Here is a 14,760-nt window from a genome sequence, read left to right as displayed (position 1 = left end):
AGAAGGGAGTGGCAGGACATATTTAAAATGATGAAAGGGAAAAACCTACAACCAAGATTACTCTACCCAGCAAGGATCTCATTCAGATTTGATGGAGAAATTAAAACCTTTACAGACAAGCAAAGCTGAGAGAGTTCAGCACCACCAAACCAGCTTTACAACAAATGCTAAAGGAACATCTCTAGGCAGGAAACACAAGAGAAGGAAAAGACTTACCATAACAAACCCAAAACAATTAAGAAAATGATAATAGGAACATACATATCGATAATGACCTTAAACGTAAATGGTTTAAATGTTCCAAACAAAAGGCATAGACTGGCTGAATGGAAAAAAAAACAAGACCCATATATATGCTGTCTACAGGAGACACACTTCACACCTAGAGAAACATACAGACTGAAAGTGAGGGGATGGAAAAACATATTCCATGAAAATGGAAATCAAAAGAAAGCTGAAGTAGCAATTCTCATATCAAACAAAATAGACTTTAAAATAAAGACTATTACAAGAGACAAACAAGGACACTACATAATGATCGAGGGTTCAATCCAAGAAGAAGATATAACAATTGTAAATATTTATGCACCCAACATAGGAGCATCTCAATAAATAAGGCAAATGCTAAGAAGCATAAAAGGGGAAATTGACAGTAACACAATCATAGTAGGGGACTTTAGCATCCCACTTTCACCAATAGATAGGTCATCCAAACAGAAAATTAATAAGGAAACACAAGCTTTAAATGATACATTAAACACGATGGACTTAATTGATATTTATAGGATTTTCCATCCAAAAACAACAGAATACAATTTCTTCTCAAGCGCTCATGGAACATTCTCCAGGATAGATCATATCTTGGGTCACAAATCAAGCCTCGGTAAATTTGAGAAAATTGAAATCATATCAAGTATCTTTTCTGACCACAACCCTATGAGACTAGATATCAATTACAGGAAAAAATCTGTAAAAAATACAAACACATGGAGGCTAAACAATACACTACTAAATAACCAAGAGATCACTGAAGAAATCAAACAGGAAATGAAAATACACCTAGAAACAAATGACAATGAAAACCCGACAACCCAAAACCTATGGGATTCAGTAAAAGCAGTTCTAAGAGGGAAGTATAGAGCAAAACAATCCTACCTCAAGAAACATGAAACATCTCAAATAAACAACCTAACCTTACACCTAAAGCAATTAGAGAAAGAAGAACAAAAAACCCCAAAGTTAGTAGAAGGAATGAAATCAAAAAGATCAGATCAGAAATAAATGAAAAAGAAATGAAGGAAATGATAGCAAAGATCAATAAAATTTAAGTTGGTTCTTTGAGAAGATAATCAAAATTGATAAGCCATTAGCCAGACTCATCAAGAAAAAAAGGGAGAAGACTCAAATCAACAGAATTAGAAAAGAAAAAGAAGTAACAACTGACACTGCAGAAATACAAAAGACCATGAGAGAATACTACAGGCAATTATATGCGAATAAAATGGACAATCTGAAAGAAATGGACAAATTCTTAGAAAACCACAACTTTCCGAGACTGAACCAGGAAGAAATAAAAACTATGAACAGAGTAATCACAAGCACTGAAATTGAAACTGTGATTAAAAACCTTCCAACAAACAAAAGCTCAGGACCAGATGGCTTCACAGGTGAATTCTATCAAACATTTAGAGAAGAGCTAACACCTATCCTTCTCAAACTCTTCCAAAATATAGCAGAGGGAGGAATACTCCCAAACTCATTCTATGAGGCCACCATCACCCTGATACCAAAACCAGACAAAGATGTCACAAAAAAAGAAAACTACAGACCAATATCACTGATGAACATAGATGCAAAAATCCTCAACAAAATGCTAGCAAACAGAACACAACAGCACATTAAAAGGATCATTCACCATGATCAAGTGAGGTTTATCCCAGGAATGAAATGATGCTTCAATATGCAAATCAATCAATGTTATAAACCATATTAACAAACTGAAGTGTAAAAACCATATGATAATCTCAATGGATGCAGAAAAATCTTTCAACAAAATTCAACATCCATTTATGATAAAAACTCTCCAGAAAGTGGGCATAGGGAACCTACCTCAACATAATAAAGGCCTCATATGACAAACCCACAGCCAGCATCATTCTCAATGCTGCAAAATTGAAACAATTTCCCCTACGATCAGGAACAAGATAAGGTTGTCCACTCTCGCCACTATTATTCAACATAGTTTTGGAAGTGTTAGCCACAGCAATCAGAGAACAAAAAGAAATAAAAGGAATCCAAATCGGAAAAGAAGAAGTAAGGCTGTCACTGTTTGCAGATGACATGATACTATACATAGAGAATCCTAAAGATGCTACCAGAAAACTACTAGAGCTAATCAATGAATTTGGTAAAGTAGCAGTATACAAAATTAATGCACAGAAATCTCTTGCATTCCTATACACAAATGATGAAAAATCTGAAAGTGAAATTAAGAAAACACTCCCATTTACCATTGCAACAAAAAGAATAAAATACCTAGGAATAAACCTACCTAAGGAGACAAAAGAGCTGTATGCAAAAAATTATAAGACACTGATGAAAGAAATTAAAGGTGATACAAAGAGATGGAGATATATACCATGTTCTTGGATTGGAAGAATCAACATTGTGAAAATGACTATACTACCCAAAGCAATCTACAGATTCAATGCAATCCCTATCGAACTACCACTGGCATTTTTCACAGAACTAGAACAAAAAATCTCACAATTTGTATAGAAACACAAAAGACCCTGAAGAGCCAAAGCAATCTTGAGAAAGAAAAATGGAGCTGGAGGAATCAGGCTCCCTGACTTCAGACTATACTACAAAGCTACAGTAATCAAGACAGTATGGTACTGGCGCAAAAACAGAAATATAGATCAATGGAACAGGATAGAAAGCCCAGAGATAAACCCATGCACTTATGGCACCTTATTTTTGATAAAGGAGGCAAGAATATACAATGGAGAAAAGACAGCCTCTTCAATAAGTGGTGCTGGGAAAACTGGACAGCTACATGTAAAAGAATGAAATTAGAACACTCCTTAACACCATACACAAAAATAAACTCAAAATGGATTAAAGACCTAAATGTAAAGCCAGACACTATTAAACTCTTAGAGGAAAACATAGGCAGAACACTCCATGACATAAATCACAGCAAGATCCTTTTTTGACCCACCTCCTAGAGAAATGGAAATAAAAACAAAAATAAACAAATGGGACCTAATGAAACTTAAAAGCTTTTGCTCAGCAAAGGAAACCATAAACAAGACGAAAAGACAACCCTCAGAGTGGGAGAAAATATTTGCAAATGAAGCAACTGACAAAAGGTTAATCTCCAAAATTTACAAGCAGCTCATGCAGCTCAATATCAAAAAAATAAACAACCCAATCCAAAAATGGGCAGAAGACCTAAATAGACATTTCTCCAAAGAAGATATACACATTGCCAACAAACACATGAAAGAATGCTCAACATCATTAATCATTAGAGAAATGCAAATCAAAACTACAATTAGATATCATCTCACACCGGTCAGAATGGCAATCATCAAAAAATCTACAAACAATAAATGCTGGAGGGGGTGTGAAGAAAAGGGAACCCTCTTGCACTGTTGTTGGGAATGTAAATTGATACAGCCACTATGGAGAACAGTATGGAGGTTCCTTAAAAAACTAAAAATAGAACTACCATACGGCCCAGCAGTCCCACTACTGGGCATATACCCTGCGAAAACCATAATTCAAAAAAAGTCATATACCACAATGTTCATTGCAGCTGTATTTACAATAACCAGGACATGGAAGCAACCTAAGTGTCCATCAACAGATGAATGGATAAAGAAGATGTGGCACATATATACAATGGAATATTACTCAGCCATAAAAAGAAATGAAATTGACTTATTTGTGGTGAGGTGGATGGCCCTAGAGTCTGTCATACAGAGTGAAGTAAGTCAGAAAGAGAAAAACAAATACCATATGCTAACACATATATATGGAATCTAAAAAAAAAAAAAGGCCATGAAGAACCTAGGGGCAAGACAGGAATAAAGATGTAGACCTACTAGAGAATGGACTTGAGGATATGGGGAGGGGGAAGGGTAAGCTGGGACGAAGTGAGAGAGTGGCATGGACATATATACACTACCAAATGTAAACCAGATAGCTAGTGGGAAGCAGCCGCATAGCACAGGAAGATCAGCTCCGTGCTTTGTGACCACCTAGAGGGGTGGGATAGGGAGGGGGGGGAGGGAGACGCAAGAGGGAGGAGATATGGGGATATAGTATATGTATAGCTGATTCACTTTGTTATAAAGCAGAAACTAACACACCATTGTAAAGCAATTATACTCCAATAAAGATGTGAAGAGAAAAAAAAAAAAAATAAGAGACATGTACCACAGTGTTCATTGCAGCACTATATACAATAGCCAGGACATGGAAGCAACCTAAGTGTCCATCGACAGATGAATGGATAAAGATGTGGCACATATATACAATGGAATATTACTCAGCCATAAAAAGAAACAAAATTGAGTTATTTGTAGTGAGGTGGATGGACCTAGAGTCTGTCATACAGAGTGAAGTAAGTCAGAAAGAGAAAAACAAACACTGTACGCTAACACATATATATGGAATCTGAAAAAAAAAAAAAGGTTCTGAAGAACCTAGGGGCAGGACAGGAATAAAGACTCAGAGGTAGAGAATGGACTTGAGGACACGGGGAGGGGGAAGAGTAAGCTGGGACAAAGTGAGAGAGTAGCATGGACATTTATACACTACCAAACGTAAAATAGATAGCTAGTGGGAAGCAGCTGCATAGCACAGGGAGATCAGCTCGGTGCTTTGTGACCACCTAGAGGGGTGGGATAGGGAACGGGGGAGGGAGACGCAAGAGGGAGGAGATATGGGGATATAGTATATGTATAGCTGATTCACTTTGTTATAAAGCAGAAACTAACACACCATTGTGAAGCATTTTTACTCCAATAAAGATGTTAAAAACAAAAATTCTAAAAAAAAAAAAAAAAGAATAGTAATACCCACCTCATTCTGAGCATCAATTACTCAGCATATGAAACATTCATATGGTGCCTAGCAAATTGTAAGCATCCTTTACATATTGGTAATAATTCGTTCCCATTTTATTGAGCATTGTGTAAACAGTGTACACGCATGATGTCATTTAATCCTCACTACGGCAGGTCCTATTATTCCCATTTTATAGATAAAGAGAGTGAAGCTGAAACAGCTTAGGTGAGACCATGACTGTATACTGTACAATATTTAGAGATAATGAAGGTAATGTATACCCCTGCATTAACAATAACTGTTTGTTTCACATTAAAATCCACAGTAATATATATCTTAACCTATAGCTATTAGAGAACTATAGTTTTAAAACACAAGTGATGCAAATATTTTCATTTCCCACAGGAAGGCCAACAGAGCAGTGTAACGTTCATCTAATAATGTACAACAATCTAAATTAATAATGATGAAACAAAACAAGCTGCCATTTATATTTATCAAGTATAAATAGCGGCATGTGAAAAGCATAAGCTACAGACTGCCCTGATGATACATGATGACTAATCGTCCTTCCAGAATATAGTGGGAGTGCTGGCCACCTGGATGCAGCCATGCATGGGAGCTTTGTGATGATGCTGCTTGACTTCCTCCTGAACACCAGTTCCAGCCTTCCCCATACTCCAGTACTGGCTAGTTTCAACTTCTAAAGGCTAAAACGTAATGTCCCTTAATGACTCACTTAAAAGATAGAAGTACATGGCACTAACTGTGGAAAGGAAAGGAGGGATGAGGGAAGAAAAACCTATGGAGTTTTGCATTGTCCACCAACAAGAAGAGAAGAAAGGATATTCTCTGAATTTTTAAAAATCTTTCCTCCCGAAGTCTAGGGTACAGTTCTGATCAAGTTTGTTTTTTTCTTCTCACTGGAGCTCATAAACTCTATGAGGCCATGGTCACCCCAAAAAGAGAAATTCCATCAGGCCCTATCTTAAGATTCTGTCACTTCTACTTTACTAACCAAGTAGCAATTCATTATTAAATTCAGAGTGGAAATTCTTTAGTCACTGCCCCTGTGAGATGAAATTATCAGTAAAGCAAGACAAAAATGCAGCAAGTTTTCCCACTTTCAGCCAGATAAAGCTTGTAGTAGATATCTGGGGAGGTAATGGAAGTTCCAGTTACTACCATATCCTACCTCTTAGCAAGTTTATGACCTGGGCAAGAAAGACATCCAGCCACTTTATTTGAAAATTCACATGGCTCTTATTATACCTTTAAAGACAGAACTTCCATGCATCTTTACTTATATCCTTATCCTATGCTCTGCTGGCCTGTTTCCCCTCTCAAGCCCTCTAATTTCCATTTTTCTAATACAAATTATGTCCCGACATAATAGGTATACCCTTCATTTCAGCATATACCAATGTTGAATCCCATCCCAAGTCCTGGTGACTCTAAAATGTCACATCTACCACCTTTTGTCATTAGTTTCTTTTACTTGTCATAGTCTGCCCATTTGTATGGAGATCCTGAAACCATAATTTTCATCCTCCTTGAAAACTGTTCTTTCCTATAAGTCCCCAGACACATTCTACACCTCCATTCTTCTCCCTGAGTCATAATTATTATCACTCTAAGCAATTGTTTTCATGAGTGTTTCTCCCTTCCCATCTATATTAATTTCCTAAGGTTGCCTTAACAAAGTTCCACAAACCTGGTGGCTTTAAATGACAGAAATGTATTGTCTCACAGTTCTGGAGGCTAGAAGTACCAAGTCAAGATGTCCGCAAGATTGGTTCCTTCTGCAGGCTCTGAAGGACAGTCTGTCCCATGCCTCTCTCCTAGCTTCTGGCAGTTGCCAGCAATCCTTGGCATTCCTTGGCTTGCAGAAGCATGGCTCCAATCTCGGCCTCTGTCTACACATAGCTGTCTTTTCCCTCTGTGTCTCTCTGTGTCTTCATACAGCCTTCTTATGACACCAGTCATTGGATGTAGGGGTACCCTAACTCAATATGGCCTCATCTTAACTAATTACATCTGCAACAATCCTATTTCCAAGTAAAGTCACATTCACAGGTACCAGGGTTAAGACTTCATACCTTTTTAAGGAGACACAATTCAACCCAACACTACTGATATTTACTTCGCATCCCTGCGTTTCAGTCAACTACACTTCAGAACAAATAACCTGTTCTTCATGCTCAGAATGGAGCTAGCCCAAGAAGCCATCCTCATCTCCTCCTTAGCTCAGGATGTCAAGCCCATTATTCAACCCAATCTATACAGTGGCCTTGCCTTTCCCAAATCTACCTCTCCATCCCAAGATCAAAATGTCTACCTGGAAACAATGAAAACTTACTTGCACTCTCAAGTTCTCCATCTTTCTGGAGACATTTCCCTGATGCCCTGACAATGCTGTTCTTCCACACATGATTAGGAAGAACTGATAATAAGGTGCAGCATGCCCTTGATCACACCCCAGATATACCCATCATGACAACAGCCCGCTTTCATGCGGCCAGACCCGGAGGTAAGAGTGAAGACGCTTCTAAGATAGACCTGGCTATGGATAAATCCTGGCTCTGCCACTTACCAGCTGTGTGACCGTGAACAAGATGCTTGACCTCTTTTTGCCTCAGAAAACTGAAGTTACTAACAGTACTAGTCATGGGATTATTATGAACATTAAAAATAATTATGTAAAATGTTTAGCTTGATGTCTGTGATGGACTGAATCGTGTCTCTTGAAAATTCATATGTTGAAGCACTAACCTGCCCCCCAGTACTTCAGTACATGACTATATTTGGAAAAAGGGTCTTTAAAGATTAAGTTAAAACAAGGCTGTTGGGTGGGCCTTCATCCAATCTGACTGGTGTCCTTATAAGAAGAGGAAATTTGGAGGCACAGAGAGACACCAGGATGCAGACACACAGAGAAAAGACCACATGAAAACACAGAGAGAAGACAGGCAACTGCAAACCAGGACCAAACCGGACCACACCTTGATCTTGAATATCCAGCCTCCAGAACAGTAAGAAAATAAATTTCTATTGTTTAAGCCACTCAGTCTAAGGTATTTTGGGGCTTTTTTCCTTCCAGCTTTATTGAGGTAAAATTAACAAAAATTGTATATATTTAAAGTGTGTAACGTGATGTTTTTACATACGTATACTTTGTGAAATGATTATCACAATCAAGCTAATTAACCTCACATAGTTACCACTTTTTTGTGTGTGGTGAGAATACTTAAGATCTATTCTCTTAGCAAATTTCATGTATACAAAACCGTATCATTAACTATAGTCACCATACTGTACATTAGGTTTCCAGAATTTATTTATCCTGTGTTACTGAAACTTTATACCCTTTGAGCAACACCTCCCTTCTTCCCCCATACCCCAGCCCCTGGCAACAAACCATTCTACTCTCTGCCTCTATAAATTTTACAGTTTTAGACTCCACATATCAGTGAGATCATGTAGTATGTCTTTCTGTGACTGGCTTATTTCACTTAGCATAATGCCCACCAGGTTCATCCATATTATCACTAATGGCAAGATTTCTTTCTTTTTTAAAGCTGAATAATATTCCATTGTATATATGTACCACATTTTCTGTATCCATTCATCCATCAACAGACACTTAGATTGCTTCCATATGTTGGCTATTGTAAATAACGTTGCGATGAACATGGAGGTGCAGCTATTTCCTCAAGATCCTGATTTCATTTTCTTTGAGTATATATACCTGGAAATGAGATTGCTGGATTATATATGGTAGCTCTATTTTTAATTTTTTGAGAAACCTCCATACTGTTTTCCATAGTGGCTGCACCAATATGCATCCCCACCAACATTGCATTAGGATTCCCTTTTCTCCACATCCTCACCAGCACTTGTTATCTCTTGTCTTTTTGATAATAGCCATTGTAACAGGTGTGAGGTGATACCTCACTGTGGTTTTGATTTGCATTTCCCTGATGACTAGTGATGCTGAGCACCTTTTCATATACATGTTGGTCATTCGTACACATTGTCTTTTGAGAAATGTCTATTCAGATCCTTCATCCATTTAGTAATCAGGTTTTTTGCTCTTTTGCTATTGAATTGTTTGAGTTCCTTATATGTTTTGGATATTAACTCCTTATCAGATGTATGTTTTGCTGCACTTGCCTTTCTCCTCCACCTATCAAAATCCAAATGTCTTTCAAAGCTTGGCTAAAATTCTACATCCCGGATGAAAGGTTCCACTGAGAATCATCTGTCCTTTCTCTGCCACATCCCAGCAACATGGAAACAGAACCCGAAATCCCTCTCAATTTGCCTTCTCTGTGTCACTGAGCCCAGGGCCCCACAGATAAATTCTTTTTTGTTTTTTTAACATGTTTATTGGGTATAATTGCTTTACAATGGTGTGTTCATTTCTGCTTTATAACAAAGTGAATCAGTTATACATATACATATGTTCCCATCTCTCTTCCCTCTTGCATCTCCCTCCCTCCCACCCTCCCTATCCCACCCCTGTAGGTGGTCACAAAGCACAGAGCTGATCTCCCTGTGCTATGTGGCTGCTTCCCACTAGCTATCTATTTTACGTTTGGTAGTGTATATATGTCCATGCCACTCTCTCTCTTTGTCTTTTTGGAATTAAGCAAAGTGAATGTAAAGCTGCAGCCTGGAGCAGAGAGATTGGGGAGTGCCAAGACATTGTCTACTTAGGAAATAGCTTTATGTTTGAAAATTTGGCAAAGTACAAAACAGGAAACCCTTACAACTTGAATTCCAAATCCAATTGCATTCATAGGGATGAGATTCTACCAACCCCTCCAAGAAATATGCATCCCTCAGGCACAATGAGGAAAAACCTCCTCTTCCAGTACCTCGAATTCTCAGCCTCTCTTGAGTGAAGAGAGGGGCAAATGGGTTCTAGAGGGGAACCACAGAGGGGGCCACAGCCTCACTCATCTCTGCAGGGCTGAAGGCCCAAAGCCGAAATGGCTTTGAACGGTAATTCAAATGAAAAATGGAATAAACTGTAAATGTTGCCAGAGACAAGCTGCAGAAGTCTAAAGTTCAGTTTGCACCGCCCATAACACACATTGAGGCACTGCGGACCCAACCGTGAGGCAGGTAGGCAGCCTGCCTCATGGATGAGACATAAACCCCATGACCACAAGGCCTGCATTCAAACTGCAGCCCCATTGTTTACTGACAGATGACTTGGGACAAATTACTTAATCTTTCTGGGCCTCAGTTTCCCTTTATTCAAAAATACAACCATATAAGTTAACATTAACTGAGTTCTTACCATGTGCCAGGCACTGTGCCAACTGCTCTCCGAGCAGTGTGCAACAGGATTCAAGGAGTTAATGTACACAATGCTCTTGGTTCAGAACCCAGCACAAGGTAGGCATTCATAACAATAAATGTTGGTTATTTCTAAGCAAGGCATTATCCCTATGGCCTATAGTCAGATGGATTAACAGATTTTTCATTTATCAGAAAGTTCAAGCACTAGTTCTGTCCCCCACCAGCTGCATGACCTTGGCTAAAGTTCTGAAGTATATCAGCCTTCATTTTCTCTGATCACCCAAAAATGCATGACAATCTCTGTTCCACAAGGTTGTTGGGAGACCCAGGTGGAATCTTGGAATGAAAGGCTGTAGAACTTATTGTACTATGCATGTGGATAATTTTATTCTGATTACTGCCCTGTCCCCCCACCACTGGGTTATTTTCTACCCCCATTCCCACAGTAAATGGCCATGACTCAATGTTTAAGGGAAGAGGAGAAATACACCCAGCCGCCCCATGCGTAAGTGCACGTGGCAAGCTGTTACTCCCTGCTGTCACTTCAGAGATCTAAGCCTTAAATTCTCAAATTCAGAGGACACCAATAAGCCACACCCTAGACAGATCAACAGACCAATAAGAGGGTCAAATGTATTTAGTCCATCCGTCTGTCCCCTCCAGTTGCTGTCACACCACTCAGGCTGCAAGGAGGGTCGGTCTAGTCATAATGTAGTTGCAAGGACTACTTGAGTGATGTGGTAGGCTTTACCAAACAACTGTGGGGTGGGGCTGGGTGGGAATGAGTAGAAAGGGAATCATAAATTTTAAAGATACATAGACAATGTACACTCCTGGCCCTTGTTTAAATGTCACTTCCCAATGAGTTCTTTTTTTTTTAATTTTTATTTTATATTGGAGTATAGTTGATAAACAATGTTGTGTTAGTTTCAGGTGTACAGCAAAGTGATTCAGTTATACATATACATGTACTGTATTTATTCTTTTTCAAGTTCTTTCCCTGTTTAGGTTATTACAGAATATTGAGCAGAGCTCCCTGTGCTATACAGTAGGTCCTTCTTGGTTATCTATTTTAAATATAGCCATGTGTACATGCCAATCCCAAACTCCCAGTCTATCCCTCTGCCCACCCTTCTCCCCTGGTAACCATAAGTTCGTTCTCTAAGTCTGTGAGTCTGTTTCTGTTTTGTAAATAAGTTCATTTGTATCTTTTTTTTTTATATTCCGTATATAAACGATATCATATGATATTGGTCTTTCTCTGTCTGAATTACTCCAGTGAAGTCTGCTGTCTAAAATATCCCACCTCTTCCCATTACTATCCAACTCTTTGCCTCAGCTTCCCTTAATAAATTGAAAGATAATCATTATACCTCTTTTAGTACAGTGGTAAGGATTAAATGTATCATACAGGTAATTGTTTACAACAGGGGTGGCACGTAGTAAGTATTTAATACATTATCAATTTTATTACTATTACTTTTTAATCTAAGCACTATTTCATTCTAGCATATTTGATATTCTAGAAAGCATTATTTTGGTAATCTTCTTATTTACAAAGTTGTTATCTGACTTCCTAACTAGATCTTAATCTATAAGGAGGGGCCTAGGTTATCTCCCCACTAAGTGCTTAATGAATAAATAATTTAATGAGTGAAAAGGCGACCACTACTTTCATTACACTCATCCCTCATATCCCAACCACATACTTGTAGGACAGAGTTTTCTTATCGAAATATTAGTCATGAAATAAACAGTGACAGAGAAAAAAACTGAGTGATTTGTTCACACAGGAATGTGAGTGAGCAGCGATCTGGCTCAATGCCAAACACCATGCAAAGCCTGTTGATTGATTTACCCGGCCTTCTGGTCATTCAATCCAAGAACATATGCTAAACTCCTGCCCTGGACCATGCCGTGGGCTCCCCAGCCCATCCACAAGGGGGAGCTGTCTTTAATCCTTGACTACATCCCATCGCTATGATCTCAGTACCCCCAGAGGAAAGCAAGACTCACAGTGAAGAGGAGGCAGGGGACCGCGACTCCCCCACCTCCCCACCTCCCCAGCAGGTCCTGAGTGCCTGCGGCTCGGCTGAGTCTTCTCCCTGCGACATCTGATCTCCTCACAGATGACTGTCACAGCCAGAACTGAAGTGTCCCCAGAGCAACAAGGACATCTGGGTTTGGTTTCGTCAGTCTGCAAGTGCAGCTTTGTTGGCTCGGGCGGGGTGAAGTGGGGGGAGGGTGTTGATAAGCATCTCCATAATCGGGACTTGCCGTCCATGACTTACCATTCATTTCCTAACCAGTCATCACATTTTGTTCAAGCTTAGCGCTGACCTACTGCATTTAACGCCGCATTCTGCAGCAAAGAGCTACTGCTGCGTTTACTGGGGGGAAACCAGCCAGCTCCTGTCGCTGCTGCTGCAGCAAGCAGAAGAAACTGAGATTTTAAGGATTCTTCCCAGCTTTATCTAGGAGTTTTCATTTTGTTCAAAGATCGTCTCCCCCTCCTCTTCCCTCTTTCCCTCCCTGGTGCCAAGATGACCTGAATTACTTCAAGCAGCCCTTTGTCTAGACTATCATCCTGCCCTGCTATCCTCACTCTGTCTCTGCAGTCAGTACACACTCCCAACGCAGATTATCAGCCAGCAGGACACTGTGTGACCTTGGGCCAGCCATGTCCCTCTAAGCCTCCTTTTCATTAACTATCAAACAAGAAGGTTGGGCTAGATTATCCCTTTCTGCTCTGAAATTGCACAATTCTAATTTTCCCATGATTCCCAAATGATGGAGGTAAAGTCACAAGCTGTCTGAGATGGAAGACACTTTAGAAATAATCTGCTACAACAACTCCATATTTCATTTTGGAGCCATTTCATCACTTTTGCTACATGTATATACCACCTACCCTATTATTTGCGCAACTATTTTTAGGTTAACCTTTTTATCAAAATGCATGTGTTGAAAAGGCTACTTTTCACTACCATGAGCAGAAAATCATAATCATTTGCCATAAATAGAATTATAACTAAAGGAAAACAACCTAAAAAATTTCTAGCTGTGTGCTATTGTCCACCCAAAGACCCCGGTCTGCTGCTTGGCCCTCTCTGTTGAAATGGCAGCACAACAAGTGTTAAAGCATGCGAAAGTCATGCTGGCCTCCAAGGAGACTTTCTCCTTGTCCTATTCAGCACTGGCAAGGGCCACAGCTCTCTCTCCAGAGGGGTTGGTGTTATTCAATACAGAGGATGTACGCCACCCAAGATCACTCCCAAGACCTTAACTTTGGGTAAAATGTCTTCACCACTGTTCTTTGTTCACTATTAAAATTAGTCCATCCAACACTCCACATTGTCTATTTCTGCATATTCACTGTCACCTTCATCTGCAGGCATTGCCAGGAAGCTGGAATGAGAAAACAGGAACACTCAGAAACACAGACACAGACACACACACACACACACACACACACAAATACACAAGCACAAAATACTCCAAAACAATTTGGAAACAGTGCAGTGCCTCCCTTGGCACTCCCCCAAGTCTACAGCTTGAGGAATGTCTGACCTTGGGCAGTTCAATGTTGCTGCCTTTTCTAAAGGAATCTCTGCCTGAGTATAACAAAGACCAGCTTCCACTGAACATTGGTGAGCTCTTGAGGCTGCTGCCTTGTCTCCGTTTTCTCTCTTTACAGATACCATGTGGCGTAGGAAGAGGCTGGTGCACACTTGTGTTAGAGCAGGTACAGAGACCGGGGGAGGATGGGGGACAAGAGAGAGAGTTGAAAGGGAGGCACTGCCTTCTGTTTCTTTAGGATGGTGTAGGGAAAAAACACGTAAATGGTCCAGCTTTGGATGCAATCTGCCTCCCAATTCCAATTCTATCTATTTGCAGCAACATAAATTTAGGCTAGTTGTTCATTGCCTACGAGCTTTCATCTCCTCCTTCTCAAAATGGCTCTAATGACACATCCTTGTTGTAGTGAAGATGTAAAAGGAGTTATGGCAGGTGCGGTGCCAGCCAGGCACACAGATAAACACTCAGCCAAAGCTTATTCTCTTTCCCTTTTAGCTTTTTTTTTTCACATTAGCACTATTCATGGAGGTCCAAAATTCTCCCTTTTTATTTGTTCGTTTGTTTTGCCTCCCAAATCCTGAGTCTCATCTGCAAAGTAAAAGAGAGAGAGAATGAGAGAGAGGGCTGTGAATTTTCATAATTTAAGGGCCTTTTTCTTTGACTTGATCATGGAAAGTGATGTATGGGAGCTGAGTGGAATGACAAAAGGGGAGAGAGAGAAGAGAGAAGAAAGACTTCACAAGAGCAAACCCAAAAATCAGCCCCTTTTGAATAATCATTAAGCAGCCTGTT

At 39.7% G+C, this 14,760-nt stretch overlaps 1 long non-coding RNA gene across 1 annotated transcript in view; it reads right to left on the bottom strand.

Moving 5' to 3' along the window:
- The window catches only part of LOC133092028 (uncharacterized), a 54,167-nt gene extending 41,648 nt beyond the window's left edge, over positions 1 to 12,519 (bottom strand). Inside the window, exon 1 of the long non-coding RNA XR_009701011.1 lies at positions 12,406 to 12,519. This is a non-coding gene — a long non-coding RNA (uncharacterized LOC133092028). The remainder of the gene's footprint in view (positions 1 to 12,405) is intronic.
- Positions 12,520 to 14,760: the final 2,241 nt, after the last annotated feature.

The sequence above is a fragment of the Eubalaena glacialis genome, chromosome 5 (genome assembly GCF_028564815.1).
Source record: "Eubalaena glacialis isolate mEubGla1 chromosome 5, mEubGla1.1.hap2.+ XY, whole genome shotgun sequence".
NCBI lineage: Eukaryota > Metazoa > Chordata > Mammalia > Artiodactyla > Balaenidae > Eubalaena > Eubalaena glacialis.
This window is presented reverse-complemented; position numbering and strand designations above follow the sequence as displayed.